The 20,895-nt window shown below is 34.2% G+C and overlaps 1 long non-coding RNA gene and 1 other non-coding gene across 2 annotated transcripts in view; one reads left to right on the forward strand and one right to left on the reverse strand.

The window, feature by feature from the left end:
• Positions 1–3,016: 3,016 nt before the first annotated feature.
• TRNAH-GUG (transfer RNA histidin (anticodon GUG)) lies at positions 3,017–3,088 on the forward strand. The gene has a single exon. It is a non-coding gene; the product is annotated as a tRNA-His (tRNA).
• A 5,068-nt stretch (positions 3,089–8,156) lies between these two features.
• LOC149490773 (uncharacterized) overlaps positions 8,157–20,895 on the reverse strand; it is an 819,148-nt gene continuing 806,409 nt past the window's right edge. The window contains exon 3 of the long non-coding RNA XR_016317404.1: positions 8,157–8,503. This is a non-coding gene — a long non-coding RNA (uncharacterized LOC149490773). The remainder of the gene's footprint in view (positions 8,504–20,895) is intronic.

A 20,895-nucleotide genomic window follows, 5' to 3' on the forward strand; every position in this document is an offset into this window, starting at 1 on the left:
ACAACGAACAACGAACAATGTGAATGTGAATGTGCATGTGAATGTGAAGGTGTATGTGAATGTGAATGTGAACATACACAAACACAAACACGAACACGAACACGAACACGAACACGAACACGAACACGAACACGAACACGAACACGAACACGAACACGAACACGAACACGAACACGAACACGAACACGAACACGAACACGAACACGAACACGAACACGAACACGAACACGAACACGAACACGAACACGAACACGAACACGAACACGAACACGAACACGAACACGAACACGAACACGAACACGAACACGAACACGAACACGAACACGAACACGAACACGAACACGAACACGAACACGAACACGAACACGAACACGAACACGAACACGAACACGAACACGAACACGAACACGAACACGAACACGAACACGAACAACGAACAACGAACAACGAACAACGAACAACGAACAACGAACAACGAACAACGAACAACGAACAACGAACAACGAACAACGAACAACGAACAACGAACAACGAACAACGAACAACGAACAACGAACAACGAACAACGAACAACGAACAACGAACAACGAACAACGACCAACGACCAACGACCAACGACCAACGACCAACGACCAACGACCAACGAACAACGAACAACGAACAACGAACAACGAACAACGAACAACGAACAACGAACAACGAACAACGAACAACGAACAACGAACAACGAACAACGAACAACGAACAACGAACAACGAACAACGAACAACGAACAACGAACAACGAACAACGAACAACGAACAACGAACAACGAACAACGAACAACGAACAACGAACAACGAACAACGAACAACGAACAACGAACAACGAACAACGAACAACGAACAACGAACAACGAACAACGAACAACGAACAACGAACAACGAACAACGACCAACGACCAACGACCAACGACCAACGACCAACGAACAACGAACAACGAACAACGAACAACGAACAACGAACAACGAACAACGAACAACGAACAACGAACAACGAACAACGAACAACGAACAACGAACAACGAACAACGAACAACGAACAACGAACAAAGAACAAAGAACAACGAACAAAGAACAAAGAACAACGAACAACGAACAAAGAACAAAGAACAAAGAACAACGAACAACGAACAATGAATTATCAATATGCAATTAAATTCGATTGTCGTTAATTTATGATGTTTGTGAAATTACGACAAATTTAGATATACAATGAACTCTTGTTTATCAAATTTTTAGTCAGTTTTTAAATAAATTATCCTTAATAAGCAATCTAATGTTAAAAATGCGAAAATGCAAAAGTTTTCACTGCAAAACTACAGCACCGATTTGAGTGAAATTTGGAATGACAATAGTTGTAGACCAAGAGATAAGTTATTTGCTCTACATATACTTTTATGACTCAGCAATTTAACCCACAATAAATGAATACACGTAAGGATTTTACCAAAAGACTTTATTACGGTAATAACCTCAAAATATTCAGATTAAACGGTTCCTCTGTCTCTTTCCCGCGCAAACAAAAGAGCGGGAAAGCGTAATAAGCCAAAATGGCGGTAAATTACTCTTGTGAGTGATAAAATTGGCAAATGAGACGACAAATTGTTGTACATTGATATGCAAATACGATAAAACATAAAGACAGGGAACTTTTTGAAGTATACGAATTTAACTAATTAGTTAAATTGCGTCAATGTTATGAATAAATAAATATAATCAATTATTGTTATAATGCATATGTTTGTTTATATTGCTACCCTAAATAGCTGAACCAATGCTGATGAATTTAAAGAGCCTGTCTGAAAGTGAAAATAGCATATCCGAGGAATATTCGAACAAAGCCGCGGGATTAAAGTATGTAGGTAACATACTTATTTGTATAGATAACTTAAAATATTATATTAAAACTCATAAAATGTCGACGCATCATATTATGAGCACTAAAATGAGAAAATTTAAAATTTAATAGGAACCTACAAGTATGAGACAGCTTTTAAAGTATTTACCGTTAGACATTGTATAGAAGATTGGTTGCTGAAATAAGTATAAAAAGTAAAAACTAATAGATACAATTTATTTTTTACTTTGTTGTATTGCTGTAACGTCAACATAACAAGTTTAATAGTAAGTTCTCAAATTGGTGAAAAAAATATCTATTAGGTATACCACTTGCAAATTATTTCAAAATTAAATATATTTTGATGAAAAATAATATATTGAAAGTTATGTTAGTACAATACCTACTATAAAATCTCTAGTGACGTGCTTATACAGGGTGTCCCACTGTTGGTATACTAAGCTCAAAGGAGGTTATAGTTTTGGCTACGCTGAGTACGTAAAAAATACTTAAAAAATTCCAGACTCATTTTTTTTTTCAAATAGATGAATTCTTAAAACTCTATGTGTACACCCATAACAAGCAACCCGCCCATTTTTGCCACTAGCACGTGAGCTATCATTTAAGATAATGTTTTCATAGACAAAATGCTCACATTAGAGAAGCGGTATATGACGGCTGCGCGAAGCTAGAGAAGAAAACATGGATTTTCAGGAAAAAATTATCAAAAAAATTTTGATGTAATTTTGTTGTTTATATATTTTTTACGTGATCAGTGTATGCAAAACTACAAGTCCCTTCGCGCTTAGTATACCAATAGTGGGACACCCTGTATATCCGAAAACATTACGTATATTTATAATATTTTATTATGTAGGTACATAGAGATAGATAGTCCAATATAAATATTGGAATAATATTACGTAGTTTAATAATTAATATCATTAAAATTCTGATACTTACCAGATACCCACAATTTTCATTAAAAATATTTATTTATTTATTATGTTTTTGCTGACGGTACGCTGTCATCCAAGCATGACACCACGTAACCAAACCTTATCGAATCATGTTTAAAGAGAAAGTAATTTGAAGATTACCTTTCCAAATTTCGAGCACATTCTCACCTGCTCCGATAGCCGTGATCGTCTAGTGGTTAGGACCCTACGTTGTGGCCGTAGTAACCCAGGTTCGAATCCTGGTCACGGCAGCGTAAGCTGTCTCGGCGGAGCTATGTTTTTTATTTGTTTTGATGGGAATCTAAATCGAATTAAAATTACTTACCTACTAGCTTCACATTTTTTAATTTATTTGTTGAACAGAATTATTCAGAATACCTACATAGAATTCATGTAATATTTGTACATAAATTTATTTAATTCTTCAATAAAAAGTAATGTCTTTAGTCTTTATGTTAGTCTATTCAATAGACGACATATGACACTTTGCCAACTCAGAATTAAATACACTGTATTGTGTGTATTGTACTGTACAATTCTCGTTATTTATAAATTTATTAATTTTTACACCTATGTTATCTATCTCCAATTTCAAAGAAAACTTTATTGATCGTAAAAACTATATGAATAGAATCTGCGTTTGATTTCTGGTGAATGTAGCAAATTAAAAACAATAATTTTGGATGATATCCAAATCTAATTTGGATACAGTTCAATTGCCAACATTTCTTTTTTGATCACATTTTCAATAATATTGAATTCAATTACTATAGGTATAAAAGCACCGCTTTTTCAGTAACATACGTAGGTATTCGATTTTTTATTACGAGCCAAATTCGTACGATTTGTTCGTCTATTTTATCTACAGTCGAGCTTTAAGATAACAAAAAAAAACATTCTTTATTTTGTATTTTTTGTAATTCAATATCTAAAGACGTCATGTACTGACTTGATGTTAAACATCTTTAAATATTAATACATAGTTTTGTGCAAATAATAACGTGCTCGAAATAAAATAATCTATACTAAATATTATAAAGCTGAAGAGTTTGTTTATTTGTTTGTTTAAATGCGCTAATCTCAGCAAGTACTGGTCCGATTTGAAAAATTATTTCGGTGTTGGATAGCCATTTATCGAGGAATATTATCACGCTAAGACCAACAGGAGCGGAGCACTGCGGGTGAAACCGCGGAGCGCAGCTAATACTGAATAAATAATATTAAAATTTTGCTGCATATACATATTATCTAGTAGTCTCTCTTTATTCTTACAATTCATAAAATTATTTATTATTTGATTATTAATCTAAATATTAAATCGACTCTAGAAAAAGCTTGACTTTACACTAAAAGCTCTAACCACAAACAAAACTCTACATTTTCACATTTACACCTTCAAAACCGTAGCCCATATTTTCGAAAACTCGACAAGGGTTAAAGTAACTCTTAGGATATATTTTTAACTTTTCAACGCTGTCAGTACCAGGCTCTCAGATGAAGTCGGTGAAAAAATAGCAGAGCCGTTAACAGAATTGCGTTCAACTTTTGGTCTCATATGTTACTTTATTGAAGGGAAATGCTGGTTTTGACAGTGTTTGAAATCTGTGTAAATAGGAAATAAATTCACGGTAAGTTTTACTGAATAAGTGCATGAATTTGATAGGTTGAGATTGGGTGAGGAGAAGGTAGATTTGAAATTTCAGTATTGCAATGTGGTATGGTTAATAGTAATAAGTACTAATAAGTAAATAAATAAGTAAATACTTCTTATTAAATTTAATTAACTTTATGTTTAATGTCATATCATTGTATTTTGTTACTTGCAGGTAACAAAATAGAATGATATGACAGGAAAATATAATTAAAATTGAAATTACCAATATCGAGCGAAAATGCGGACGACGTCACATGCAAAGGTTAGTTATTTTCTGCCTTTCGCGTCGTAGGTACCGACTTTAATTTATGTCAAGAACCTATTTTATTTACATACCAATTGTGATTGAACTTCAGTTTAATCAAGTTCAAGAAAAATGTACGGTCAGCATAAAAATCCGGTTTTATATGAAATAAAATTAACAGAAATGTCTAAAATTGATTGGACGTTATTTATGTTGCAAAATCAAATAATAAAGACACTTTTCAGGCCCAAAAATAAAGGGAAGAAGGATAGAAAGTTGAATATTTGAAACAAACTTTGAAAGAATCATTAGCTTATTTTAAAATTCCATGGGGACAGATTACGGCCTCGAATAATTTATGAGGATTTAGGAAATAATAATAATGCTGTAAAATACAGATTCTTGTTATAAAATATAATATAAAGATTTTCGTACATTTAGTGGGGAAACATGAATGTTTAATCTTATGTGTTTTCTTGAGTTTGATTTCAAGCGACATAACTCTCTAGAGTCTAGTATGTAATTTACTGGATTACTGATTGTAGGCTGATTGTTTATTGAGAACCGAATGTATTACATTGTTTTATTTACATTGTTTTTATATTATTTAATTTACTTCTATTAAAAAATGTACATGTATAATGTCCATAGAGTTTTTTGATTTGACAGAGAGGTAAATACTGAAATTTTATACTTGATTTCATTGTTCTGAAATTCTACTATTTCTGCCAGGTTTATTTTTTCTTCGAAGCGCTTAATTGTATTTTTGTTGATTAATATTTCGCTCTGTTCTAATCCAAACCATTCTTAACTTTTTATTTTAAGATTGTTTTCATTTGATAATTATTATGCTCTACAAAAGTTTTTGTTAACAAATGTAACAAATAACCCGAAAAATATAAACTTATTTGCTAACGCTACACACGTAAGACCGTACCCTGTAATTCAGTCGGTTAGTCAGTAGGTGTGGACGATTTGTCAGGTTGTGTGTCGACCTTGCCCTGCTATTTGTATGGTTAATGGACTGATATTGAATATTACGTATGTATGTAGCAATATATTCTCGTACTCAGTTTCGTAACATAAAGATTTTTACGTGGGAGGGGTGTTAACCCGCCGCATAACCCCCATATTGCTGGAGGACCACACCCATCGTTGGTCAGCGAGTCCATCGGACTTAGCCGGTAGCGTAGCTAGGCTGTACGACCGACCATCCCCCCATCCGCCACCCGGGGGACGCTCCCCTACGCCGCGAGGGCCAGCGCGAGGGTGAGCGCCCACCTCCTCAAGCCGAAATCATCAGGGATAAGGATGACAATTACGAAGATGTACCTCCTCCCACATTCGCAGAAGTGCACAAGGCAATTATGCGGCTGAAAAACAACAAAGCACCAGGTATTGACGGCGTGCCTTCTGAAGTGTGGAAGCAAAGTGGAGCGGTGGTGCAATCCAAGTTATATGAAGTCCTCAGAAAGATATGGGATGAACAGATACAGCCGAAAGATTGGAATACGGGAATAATATGCCCAGTCCACAAGAAGGGTAGCAAGAAAAAGTGTAGCAACTACCGCGGGATTGCTCTGTTGCCAACAGCGTATAAGATCTTTTCGTACATACTGCTAGATCGACTGGAACCTTACGCGGAAAGAATTCTCAGCGATTATCAGTGTGGGTTTCGTCGGAACCGAAGTACGATCGACCAGATTTTCCTTATCAAACAGATAATGGAAAAGAGGTGGGAATATTCTCAGAGCATGCACGCGCTATTTGTGGACTTCGAGAAGGCATACGATAGCATTGATAGGGGCGCCCTTTTTGCTATCTTAAAGGAGCTTGGTATCCCAATCAAACTGGTGGATCTAATAAAGGTGGCTATTGGGGAGAGTAGCATGCATGTAAGGGTAGGTAAAGAACTGACAGAAGGCTTCGCGGTGTTCACCGGATTAAAACAAGGTGATTCCCTGTCACCTGTGCTATTCAATTTAGTACTGGAATATATCCTGCGTAAAATGCTTGCATTGGATTGGGGAGTGTCACTGAATGGAAAGCATAAGGTGATTGGGTATGCTGATGACCTCGCATTGTTAGGTGAAACCCGCGATGAAGTGAGCGTAGCCGCGAGTATCTTGAAAGAAGAAGCGGAAAAGGTTGGACTAAAAATCAATGCCAACAAAACGGAATATCTCCACATGAAGCGGTATAGAGATACACGAGCTCAACGCCAAGACCTACAGGCTGGAGATACGACGTACAAAGGAGTTGCCAGTTTCAGATATCTGGGTTGCACTATAACTGACTCACATTCCAGGGAGGAAGAAATTAATATCCGTATCCAAAATACCCTGAAATGTGGTGCAGCATTGCACAAGGTGCTCGCGTCCAGGCTTCTGAGCAAAAACACCAAATTGCGTATATACAAAACGGTCATAAGACCAATACTTATGTATGGGTGTGAAGCCTGGACCCTGACCCAGATTGAAGAACGCAAGCTTTTAGTCACCGAAAGAAAGCTTCTTCGCAAGATCTTTGGTCCCACCAGACGAGAGGATGGAAGCTGGAGAGTCCGAACAAATGCCGATCTAGAAAAACTAATGGCCGAGCCAAATATACTTGGAGAAATAAAAGCACAACGGCTCCGTTGGCTCGGTCATGTAGAAAGAATGGGTGAGGAACGAGGACTGAAGAGGGCATACTTGGGGCGACCCCTGGGCCGACGGCCGGTTGGACGACCTAGGTATCGCTGGCGCGATCGAGTAGAGGCGGACCTGCGCGTGCTACGAGCCAATAATAATTGGCAAGAGACCGCTCAGGACCGGGGAAGATGGAGAGTTCTCGTCTCAGAGGCCAAGACCCACTTTGGGGTTTCAGCGTCAGAGGAGTAAGTAAGTAAGTAAGTATGTAGCAATATGTAGTGTACGGATAGCATATATGTATGTGTTGTGGACGTGGTCCTTCGAGAACATTATTTGACCGCATTACCACTTTTCATTTTAGTCCTATATTGTTTTAGTGCTAATGATATAAATATTTATACAGATACTTTCATTCCAGTTACATAATAATATACATATTTATACATACTTGCAAATAAAACTGTAACTGTGTGATTTTAAAACATCTATGTAGAGTTTTCTCAAGGATATATTATTGTCAGTGCAAAACTCAGAAACTACCGAACCGATTTAATAAGGAATTCACTAAAATATAGAGGATTTTATAGATAACATATAGGCATTTTATTATATATGTTTAATGTATTTATATATGTCCAGATAAAGTACACAGGGTAAATAAACATCGACAAAATGCCGAGCGTTTTTAAAAATGACGACGCTGTTTGTAAACGGCAAAATAATACAATTTTCCTGCAACAGATGCATGGACTGATCCGATTTGTATAAAATTTGGTATTGGTTAGGGAGCCAGGTGCAAATTTGGTTAACTATTTCCTCTCAAGAGATAATTCGTCAGACGCATGAGAGTATAGTATTATAAAGCCTCGTGAACGTCAGCTGGCGCTCGGTTGGGGGGGTGAGCGGTTGTAGCCTCCCACGCACATAGGAAAAAAAATACATTCATTCATTCATTTCCTCTCAGCTAAAAATTTGTCAAATTGTAGCTAACCCAATATCTCAACGAAAAAAAATAGTCAGCTGGTTACAACATGGTGTATTATACGTCAGCTGGTGTCTCGAACATGAAAGTTAAATTTAAAGAAAAATTTATTTTCCGTTATTTCCTCTCAAACAAAAATTTACCTGATGATAGCTTGTATGTAACTGTGGATAAATATATATGTCAGCTGGCTGTATCTTGGTGGAAAAACCGTCAGCTGATACGGGAGGCTACAACCACTCTTCCCCCCAACCGAGCTCCAGCTGACGTTCACGAGGCTTCATAATACTATACTTTGATGCATTTTACTAATTACCGCTTGAGAGGAACTTGGTCATAAAATCTGCTGCTGGCTCCCGGACCAATAAATATATTACAGTCAGGATAAGCACATAGACATTAACTCATGTACCTACGCGATTAAAACCGCTCTCTAGTGTGTTACCAAAGACACACAAATAGGTATTTGTATATCTAGTAAACGATTCAATTATCCTCAAGTCATATTTTAAATTGCCTCCTCAGTAGCGAGCTCTCGACTTGATTATGTCAATTTGTTGGATGTTACAGAACCGAATACCAATTTAAAGTGTCTGGGGCATCGTAAATATACCATTTATACAGATGGAACTTTGTAATGAAGTATTTTTTTTATTTTACAAACAAATAACATGAAATAAGCAACCTATCTATTAGTTGTTTGAAATTAAAACGAATTTTGATTATAAATGTGTTTGGTTTTTAATAGTGCTATAATCAAATTATCGATCGCGATTTGAACATATTGGTAAGTAAGCCTTGCTTTTACTCTACTGTTGAGGACGCTAAGGTTAAGGATGAAATTTGTAATGGTAAGATTCCATTTTATAATATTAGTACTGAAATAAACTCTCATACTTGTAAGTAAGGAACCACTCGCACGTCAAACTCATAAATTCTCGATCGTTCCACACCGCTACCTCGTTGGATAATTTTCGTTTAAGTGCCTGTTTGAAGTAAAGACCTATTTCTACATCAACACCGCCAATTTACCTGTAAGGCTTTAGTAATGGAATACGTGTATTGTAATACTAGAATTGACTAGCTTATATATTTGATTATTTTAGGTATTATATCAGTTTAGGTAAATTGATTGTTTGGTTAATTTGCGTATTATTGTGTTTTTTGTAATATTAGAATGAACCCAAGTTTCACTGTCCTTCTTAACAAACCCGTAGATAAGTATATTTTTTTGGAAATCTGTTTACCCACTGAGTTTTTGCAAATGGATTTTTTAGTTAATTTGTGTATGAGTAACGTCTTTAAAACCACGTTTTATTTCAAAATCAACCCTAAACATTTTTTTATTCAACTTAATTTTCATTAAAAAGGCATCATTTATCCTTCTCCTGACAATAACGAACATATTACCAAAATTAGAGTTATCGAAATCGTTTCAGCTGTTCGTGCGTGATGCTATGACCAAGAGAAATAGGGATTCGTCTTCATAGAGATTAATAGTAATAGAGTTGTCAAAATTCAATCTATTCCAAAGTACGAGTCATTTCACAATATTAGGCGTGGGACACACGTTACACTACCTCCACGTGATACCGTAAATGTGGTCATAATGAAGGCTTCGTTGGATTTGTGATACTGCCTTTATAGGTTTAGAACCATGAAATATAGGATAATACTGCGTAAAGTACGGTATCTAGTAAAGTCCCGACTCCCGAAGCGTCGATTTTACGTGCTTAGTTTCGGATTATGAAGTATTCGAAATATTGGACTGCCTCGGTCTGTAGTTAATTCTTGCTAAAGGTGCTGCGTTTATGATTTCATAAGCGGAATATGTTTGATATTTTTTTGCTTTGCTTTCAAAAATGGATGTTAATACACACAATATTCGGAGGATGATGGTATCAAAAACGAAAATGATAAAATATTAGACACACTTACACTTATTTTTGCTTAATCTATACTTCTATACTAATATTATAAAGAGGAAAGGTTTTTAATTATGTATGTTTGTATGTATGTAGGTATGTACTATGTATGTATGTATGGTTTTCACCACAGTTTTCACAAAATACTGGACCGATTTTGATGAAATTTGGCACAGACAATCTTTAGACCCTGAGAAAGAACATAGGCTACCTTTTATTGCGAAATATGTACCACAGGCGAAGCCGGGGCGGACCGCTAGTTATCTATAAAATAAATACATACTTACATGCTATGTTCCTTATACTATCCCAGATAATATTCTTCTATACATTTATATTGTATGTATTGAAAAAAAAAACACGCAAATGGTAAAAATAAACTACAAGCTAGCAAGTTCAGCATGTAGGTACTAGGTATTGAATTGCATCATTATAAAACCCACGAATAAATTTTAAATTGGAAATGTGTTTCTCCTTTCTTTTTTATATTAGTAGGTATATTTGTTACTGTGTTTCTGTGTAAGATTCGCTAAGGCAAATGAATTAATAATTTTATTAATTTAAATCACTACATAGTATATAACAAAGTCGCTTTCTCTGTCCCTATGTCCCTATGTATACTTAAATCTTTAAAACTACGCAACGGATTTTGATGCGGTTTTTTTTAATAGATAGAGTGATTCAAGAGGAAGGTTTTAGTATATTATTTATTATGTTTTAGACAAAGAGAGCGAAGCCGCGGGCGGAAAGCTAGTTACAAATAAATCCTGAAACATTATTTTTTTTCATGACTTATTTTATATAGGAATGAACTGTGAGTTTGTTATGGAAAAATCTTTCACATGCGACTACAATAAAATATAATATCTAACTAGCTTCCGCCCGCGGCTTCGCCCGCGTGGTGTTTTGATAAAAGGTAGCCTATGTTCTTTCTCAGGGTCTAAAGATTGTCTCTGCCAAATTTCATCAAAATCGGTTGAGAGGTAAAGCGTAACAGACAGACATAGACAGACAGAGTTACTTTCGAATTTATAATATAGGTAGGGAAGCGAGCAAAACATCGCCACAAAATGCAAACAATTTTCTGAATATTTCTCGTACACTAACCTAACGGCTTTTGGTAGCTATTTTAGAGGAAATATCAGGATATTTAGAGTTACCTATTGTTATCGAAGTAACTGCACTGGGTGTCGCGGTAAGTGCTAAGGGCGGGGCCGCACTTTATATTTGTGACTACTGACTAGTCATTGAAACTAGGATTTTTAGGTCAAGAATTTAAGTACGGTCATAATGATTGATTTTTTATGAGTGATATATTGATAAAGATATAACGTACATAGGAGTTACAATAATATAATTAAAGAATATATGAGGTACGGAGGCAAATTTAACAAAAGAAAGTGTAGAGGTAGAGGCATAGTATAAAAATCATAATAGATGACATAGGGCTAATTTTTCAAACCTTGGTTAAAACTTATTCGACGAATAGGTTACGTATGAAACTATCATTTCAAAATGTATTCTTATTGCCCGCAATTGACAGTTTACAGGTGACTTTTTAATATTATCGTGTAATACTTTATTGGATGGGTAAGTTTTAACCAGGGATTGAAAAATCGGCCCATAGACAAACATCTATTCACAAACAATAACCGTAAAACAACTGACAATAATTAACTGGTTAGCCTAACTCCCGTAAAGCAGTATATGTTGCGTTGTAATTACCTATTATCTACTCTGATTAAAAGTCACATTCATTATCTTTCTTGTTTTTGTTAAGTTTTTCTTTTAACAATCCTTTTAATGTATTTTTTGCCATTACTAATGCCTTATCTATAATATTAAAATACCTTCCAACTTGCAAATAACCAAAGAAACAACGTATGCATATCACAAATATAACCCGCTAAATACACGGCCAATCCGTGAATTACCCAACCAACGTAGACCCTTTGTTTCCATACAGCATTGTGATTTGCTGACCCAGCATATCTCAATAGTGGTTTTATTAAGCTTTAGTGATGGTCCCTGGGTATCCTGATATGGAAGTGGCTATGGGAATATCAGAATAATATGAATAGATTCGGAATGTAATATGAGTCCTTTGAATGGAGGGGAATTGAGAACGTTTTGAACTGTTGGCATTGTTTTGGTATATGAGCGACATATATGCTTTCAATGGTATATTATATAGATACCAACTTTATGTATGCTATTAATGGATATTATACAGGGTTACTTGTAAAACACCAGCAACCTCTCAGGACAAGATAGCTAACATCATAAGTAACAACATTTGTTCTACGACTTTTGGCATAATAGACCGGGAGATACTGACACAAAATTTCGAGTCATTTGTAACAGGATGGCGGTTCTATAGGGGTCTCAGTATGCAATGACAGAAAGAAAAACGATGGTGTGAACACTGGTACCGGCGGCTTAGTCGCGTGGGCGTTAGTCGAACTCGTCGTAAAAATAGCGAAAGTCAAACGATTTGTAACACAAACATTTTAGAATTTACCGATAGCCCATAAAAAAGAAGTAGGCGGTAGTGTCATGCCATACTTTTCCGGTGTGACTTACAGCCCGCCATACCGACGCAAATGTGTTGATTTAAATAAAACAATCATTCAACCATTTGTACCAGGCTAACTTTTGCACAGGTAACTATCGTCGTGCAGCCATTTACGAAAATCGCCATGCCATACTTTTCAGACGATTCCAAATGGTCGCCATACCGCCGAAAATCTGCAAAAAATTTTTATTTCGCCAAACTTTTTGTACCAGTATTGCATTTGGATTTTTGGAGAGTATTTGATAAAATGTGACCATTATTATATTTGCCATACTTCTAGTAGGGGGAAAAAGTGCTGTTATACTTGAAAACTTAATTTATTATTAATTTATATAAGTGAAGATTTCCAACACTTAGATCTTTGAAATTTTGTATTTATATTTGTTGATCCTCAAACTTACAGGAAAAATAAGTGCCATACTGTTACAAATCGTTTGACTTTCGCTATTTTCCGACGAGTTCGACTAACGCCCACGCGACTAAGCCGCCGGTACCAGCGTTCACGCCATCGTTTTTCTTTTTGTCATTGCGTACTAAGACCCCTGTAGAACCGCCATCCTGTTACAAATGACTCGAAATTTTGTGTCAGTATCTCCCGGTCTATAAGTCTATGTTATATTCATTATCGAAAGGACGACGCGACGCCTCCTTTCCCCTCTCGTTCGCTTCTTGTTTACGTAATTTTTGGGATGCGCGTAGAGTTTATAATATTCAAACGGAAAATTAAATGAATATTTTATATTTATTTTTGTATGTAATATATAATATATGTAATATTTATTTTGTAAATAAAATCTAACAAATTATCAAAAGTCGTAGAACAAATGTTGTTACTTATGATGTTAGCTATCTTGTCCTGCGAGGTTGCTGGTGTTTTACAAGTAACCCTGTATATTAGCTTTCTATCAGACTTTGCTTGCGTTTAACGTTATAGTGCAATAGTCCAAACTTTAGATAACAAAGTGAGAAAAGCTTCTATGTATGAGACAGGAACTTGGATTCTAGTTGACTTATATATTAGTTATATATATCTCAAATATGGACATACGGACATACAGTATCTACATTGTTGTCTTCTTTTCTTCGTCCTTCATTTTCTTACTGTTGTCAGTTTTACATACTTTTAGAATTGAGATGAACAACAAACGTTGTCGTTTCTTATAAAAATTAAAACAGGTTTAGTAAACATAAACACAAACACAATATTATCCACGTACGCTTATAAAAAGTTGTGTATGCAGCTAGCATAAAGTTTTAAAATATTTTATGTACATAACAAAGAGTAAAAAACTGTTAAATTCGACTCGAATACTTTATTTGGATACATTGCTGAAAGCTCCGGCTTACATTTTGGTTTATTTGCTTCGCTCGAATGTTACGTATTTGTACTAGCTATAGCGGCTGGATTTGCTTATCTAATTTGGAATAAAATGAAATGGATTGTGCACGATTTTATTTCTTTACATGTTATAAAAATGCATAATTGTTTCATTTATTTTTAGCTTCACAACTAATCTTAGAAGACATGAAAATTTTGATGTATAAAGTTTTATACCTACAATCTACTAATCTATCTCTAATTTAGATTAACAATTGTTCACATCCGATACTTCCGTCTTTTATCTAAGTTAATTAAAAAAATCTCATAATCAACGAAGCCGCTTGCAAAAGCTAGTCATATTCTCCTAAATCGCATTAAAACATTTAATGACATATTGCATATTATAAAAGGATTAAGTATCATCAATAATATTTCTAATTACAGTCATCAATTACTCGCTTTGGCGGTAATTAGAAATGGAATTGATAAATCATCGATATATTTCAATTAATGCGTACTTTCTGACTGACAATCGAACACTGACACAAAATTTCGGGTCATTTGTAACAGGATGGCGGTTCTACAGGGGTCTTAGTACGCAATGACAAAAAGAAAAATGATGGTCAGAACGCTGATACCGGATACCCTAAGATACTATAATATAAAATATTACAGTATCTTAAGACAAAATATTATAGTATCTTCACCGTGTGTGACGCGCTTTAATGTGGAATAACTATAGTAGTCCATTGAATAAAAAGTTCTAGAGTGCGTGAGTTAGTAACGTAAGATGTTTCTTCGGAAACATGTCAAGAGTCCCTAGGTAATAAACATACTAAAACCCCGGGCCACTAGGAGGAGCCCCGGAGTGGGGGGAGGGGGGAAATGGGTCCATTTTTTCATTTTTCGCTTAAATCTCAAAAACGGTACATGTTAGAGAAAAACTTTCAAGGAAAAGTTGAAAGGCCATAAAATTATCTACAAGTTGTACCTGAATCATTTTTTCCTATATCCTACCGTTTCTGAGTTATACGCAGTAAAACATGATTTTGGCTCAAACAATTTCCACATCAATCGATCAAAAAATATTTCTTTCTTCCAAAAAACTAAAATGTGCAACTTGTGACCGGTACTGATAGATTGCTCTTAATTAGGTCTATAATTGGTAAAATAAACACATTCCTCCATTGAAGCCTTTAGGAGGAATCGATTGTCAAAATATTATATTAGGGCAGTTTGAGTTACTGAACTTGATCTTTTTATTTTTTTCTTCCAAAAAACTAAAAAGTGCAACTTGTGACCGGTACAGATAGATTGCTCATAATTGGGTCTATCATTGATAAAAATACCAGATTCTACCACGGAGGCGTTTACGGGGAATTGAATTTTATTAGGGTAGTTACGATACTTGAACTTTTTTTTTTTTTTCTCCAAAAAAACTCAAAAGTGCAACTTGTGACCGATACTGATAGATTGCTCTTAATTAGGTATATAATTGGTAAAATAAACACATTCCTCCATGGAAGCCTTTAGGAGGAATCGATTGTCAAAATACTATATTAGGGTAGTTTGAGTTACTGAACTTTATCTTTTTATTTTTTTCTTCCAAAAAACTCAAAAGTGCAACTTGTGACCAGTACTGATAGATTGCTCTTAATTAGGTCTATAATTGGTAAAATAAACACATTCCTCCATGGAAGCCTTTAGGAGGAATCGATTGTCAAAATATTATATTATGGTAGTTTGAGTTACTGAACTTGATCTTTTTATTTTTTTCTTCCAAAAAACTCAAAAGTGCAACTTGTGACCGGTACAGATAGATTGCTCATAATAAGGTCTATCATTGATAAAAATACTAGATTCCACCACGGAGGCGTTTACGGTGAATTGAATTTTATTAGGGTAGATACGATACTTGAACTTTTTATTTTTTTTCTTCCAAAAAAACTCAAAAGTGCAACTTGTGACCGGTACCGATAAATTGCTCATAATTATGTCTATCATTGATAAAAAAACCAGATTCCACCATGGAGGCGTTTAGGAGGTATTGAATTTTATTAGGATAGTTACGATACATGAACTTTTTAACTAACTACCCTAATAAAATTCAATTCCCCGTAAACGCCTCCATAGTGGAATCTGGTATTTTTATCAATGATAGACCTAATTATGAGCAATCTATCTGTACCGGTCACAAGTTGCACTTTTGAGCATTTTGGAAGAAAAAAAATAAAAAGTTCATGTATCGTAACTACCCTGATAAAATTCAATTCCCCGTAAACGCCTCCGTGGTGGAATCTGATATTTTTAGCAATGATAGAACTAATTATGAGCAATCTATCTGTATCGGTCACAAGTTGCACTTTTGAGTTTTTTGGAAGAAAAAAATAAAAAGATCAAGTTCAGTAACTCAAACTGCCCTAATATAATATTTTGACAATCGATTCCTCCTAAAGGCTTCCATGGAGGAATGTGTTTATTTTACCAATTATAGACCTAATTAAGAGCAATCTATCAGTACCGGTCACAAGTTGCACATTTTAGTTTTTTGGAAGAAATAAATATTTTTTGATCGATTGATGTGGAAATTGTTTGAGCCAAAATCATGTTTTACTGCGTATAACTCAGAAACGGTAGGATATAGGAAAAAATGATTCAGGTACAACTTGTAGATAATTTTATGGCCCTTCAACTTTTCCTTGAAAGTTTTTCTCTAACATGTACCGTTTTTGAGATTTAAGCGAAAAATGAAAAAATGGACCCATTTCCCCCCTCCCCCCACTCCGGGGCTCCTCCTAGTGGCCCGGGGTTTTAGTATGTTTATTACCTAGGGACTCTTGACATATTTCCGAAGAAACATCTTACGTTACTAACTCACGCACTCTAGACCCCCCTTGGAGGGACTCATTCAATGGACTATAGGTGACAAATGATTTATGTAGTTTGCATTAGTATTTTTAACTAGCGGTCCGCCCCGGCTTCGCCCGTGGTACATATTTACGTTTTCTCTACATAAGAACCATCCTCGTACTTCAAGAAATATAATAAAAAAAGAATTATCGAAATCGGTTCAGCCGTTCTCAAGTTATGCGCTTACCAACACATTTTGGGATTCATTTTTATATTATAAAAGATAGATGTGCATATAATGGTAGCTTTGCACACCGGTTTGGCTTATTGTAAGTACATACACAGCATACACTATTGGAGATTGGAGGTACCTACTAACTCAGAAACCTTCGTGGGTTCATGCACAATCACTACATAGTATGTATTTAAAACAAAGTCGCTTTCTCTGTCCCTATGTCCCTATGTCCCTTTGTACGCTTAAATCTTTGAAACTACGCAACGGATTTTGATGCGGTTTTTTTAATAGATAGAGTGATTAGAGGAAGGTTTATATGTATAATAATTATATATATTTCGTTTATTAAAGTATAGTTTAAAGTTTCTTCAAATCGTATTTACATAGGACAAACCAAGTAAATGGATCACAAGTTAACAAATTTGTATGAACTCGAGAAATTTTGATTCAAGTTATTTCACTGCGAATTTTCCTCATAACTTTAGTTAATTTTATTAAGAGCTAGTCTGTACATATTTGAGCTGCTCTTATACTGATTATTAAGCCCTATTATATTACATAATGTGTCTTCTATGAGCGTATATATTCCGTTCAAATTTTACCCTACCTACCTACTAAAATGATTATTATATTAAGCTTAAAATGCTTTACACATTTATCTAAGTTGTAAACGACTCGGTTAAATATTATGTACACATAGTCGGATAAACTAAATAGTTTATTAAAAATGTAAATTCTCTATTTTTATTAAATAATACATACCCACAGAACAAGTTAACTTGTGGGAAGAAGAGATGCTCTTGACTTCATACAGAGAATAAAATAATTCAGAATATTCGTGAAGTAATAAGAAATGTATTATGATCCCGTAAACGTTATCCTCCTTTTTGGATTATTGTACTACAGATAATATAATACCATACTGTACCTACAATTAGTAAAGGCAGTCGGTAAACACACCTCAATTAAAATTATAAACGCCTATTTACGCTTTAGTTTCATGATATTTAACAAAGAGTTACCTAATTTAAATATTTCTATATTTATCAAAATCAACTCTCGTTTTTCACGCCGACAATAATAAGCGCGCATTTATAAAACGCCTGAAGTCATTGTTTAAAGATAAAAGAAAAAATGAAAAGATTTCTTACAAAGACTTTTTAAGAAATGACGAAAACAATACGCTCCCTTTTTAATCCTTTAATTAAACATTAATTCACTCGATTACAAGTTGCGTAATTATTTTTTTTTAATAATAATTACATTATATTTTTATCTTTATACAATCTCCAGATGGTATTACTCTTCTAAATCATTTTATTTCTACTAATTATACACATTTTTTTCTATGTGAACAGTTTTAAATTTAGCTAAAATTGTTTTCTATGTTATATAGGTAGAATATTTAATTTTCACCTTTGTTTAACTTGTTTAAATTTTGACGTTCCATTTGGCTTACATATTTTCTCATATGTAAGTTAAACTAGTTCATTATAATATTAAGTTACCAAATTCTTCAAACAACATGAAACTACGGAACCCAATGAAATAATAAATTCGTTCGTTCCTCCACCTGATTGTTCCGATTCACAAAAGTTTTCTTGTAAACTCGAAAATAACACAAGTTGTGCGTCAAGGCTAATTTAACTTTACCAAACAAAACTCGTTCAACCGAAACGGTTCTTCTGAGTTAATATTAATTACAGGCAATGATAATGTTTCTGAATTATTATTCCTTTTTTGGTATAACTTACTTTTCGCCCGTGTAGTCAAGGAAAACCCTCATAGCTCCCGTTCCCGTGGGATTATTGATAAAAACTATCCTATACATTAATCCAAGTTACAATCTATGTTTCTGCCAAATTTCATAAAAATCGGTCCAACAGTTTTTGCGTGAAGGTATAACAAACAAACAAAGATGCAATCTTTCGCATTTATAATATTAGTAGGATGATGCCTGAAACCTAAATGGTGCTTGGTATGAGGTATCCGAAGTGATCCTATCATCATTCTACCTGTAATAAATAAGGTGGATTTGATGACTTTGAAAAACAATATTATATTTTGTTTGGTCCCAGAATTCATGAAATTTATTTTAATCTTATATTCGAAATTTAAGCTTTCGCAAGTGTTCATTAAAATTTTCAGTTCACTATTTAAATCCCATACTGTATATACTTAATATCTTTAATTCTTGTTCCAATTCCAATATTTGCAGAAGGTAAAACAAATGATATACATACAACAAATATACTCTCTATTATGCATAACTTGCAAGCTATTGTCGTATAATATTTATCTGGATTAATTCTTCTAATCACAGATAATTAAAATATCCTGAACATTCGCTTAGATAATAAAATATAAAATTACCTAATATATAATTATTATTCTTATATAAAATAACCTGAACATTATTCAGGTTTATACGTAACGTTAAAAGACACAAAAATAAATCCAAGTTTTGTAGCTTTAAATAAACCAAGGTTTATTTCGAATTCCATAAAAATGTTCAAAGATACCTCATTTATAAGAAAGAACTTTTGCAAATGTTTTTCAAGTCTCGTAAATAACAACTAAAAGAAGTTCCATATTAATTGCTGTACAGAATTAATGGAAGTTTTTAATGATTCGCCATTATTGCTATCTGTTTCTGTGAAGGACGGAAAATATAAAATTTCTGAATAAAAATATATTTTTCGTGTAATATTCTTTTTAAAATTTTGTATTATTGCTTATTTAAAAAAAAATGGCAGAGCCAGTCCAATTTATAGTACCCATTTTGGATGCTCTTTGTGTATTGCAATACATATAATATCATTATTTTCGTATGCACATTTTCCGAGTATTTGTTTAAATGCTATACAAATTACAAGCAGTGGAACACGTGTAGAGCCATTTCTTCGGTAGGGACAAAATCGAAATCTTAGTTAATTAAAAAATAGTCATAAGCTAAATTTTTGTCCATCAGGATACAAAAAATATATTCAACTTAAACTATCAAATATTTTTGTTCGTAACAGTGCTACGGCGTCAAAGGATGGTAGGTAGGTATGTAGGGTGGAACACGCGAGCGATATTCATGACCAAATGAAGAAATATTTCAACCGACATCGATTTTATATCCTACAATCGCGTGCTATCTTGTCATAGTGTGAAGTTGAATAAGTACATACGGTATGGATGTGACCATTTGTAGTAAAATGGTTTAGATACTAGATATTATTAGAACGGACACTATACTAAGTTATTTATTAACAACCAACAGTGCCTGAAATTTTATTTTAATCCGTTCATTACTTTTGGCGTAATTAACTTATACATTTTACAAATATCGGTCCATCTGAAAATTAAAACTTTCGCATTTATAAAACACTCAAATCGTGAAACAATATCGTCTTAGAAGGTTGTAAAGTTCAAAAATATAAGAAAATATTCATTTTTAATAAAGCATACAATACAGACGCTCTTTCACACCTCTTTCAGCTAGAGATTTACATTATCACTACAGAACCGGTGAATGACCACCGGCAACAACAGAAACCAGCGAAGCGTATCCGAAACTACATTTATATAGTGATAATACATTAAGTTATTCCCTCAGAGTTGATTTCAAAAGGACGAAGCTAAAAGGTCGGG

This window comes from Colias philodice, chromosome 2 (genome assembly GCF_061535455.1).
Source record: "Colias philodice isolate Cphi_HAF_F1 chromosome 2, ilColPhil1 Martin Lab GWU primary, whole genome shotgun sequence".
In the NCBI taxonomy this organism is placed as follows: domain Eukaryota; kingdom Metazoa; phylum Arthropoda; class Insecta; order Lepidoptera; family Pieridae; genus Colias; species Colias philodice.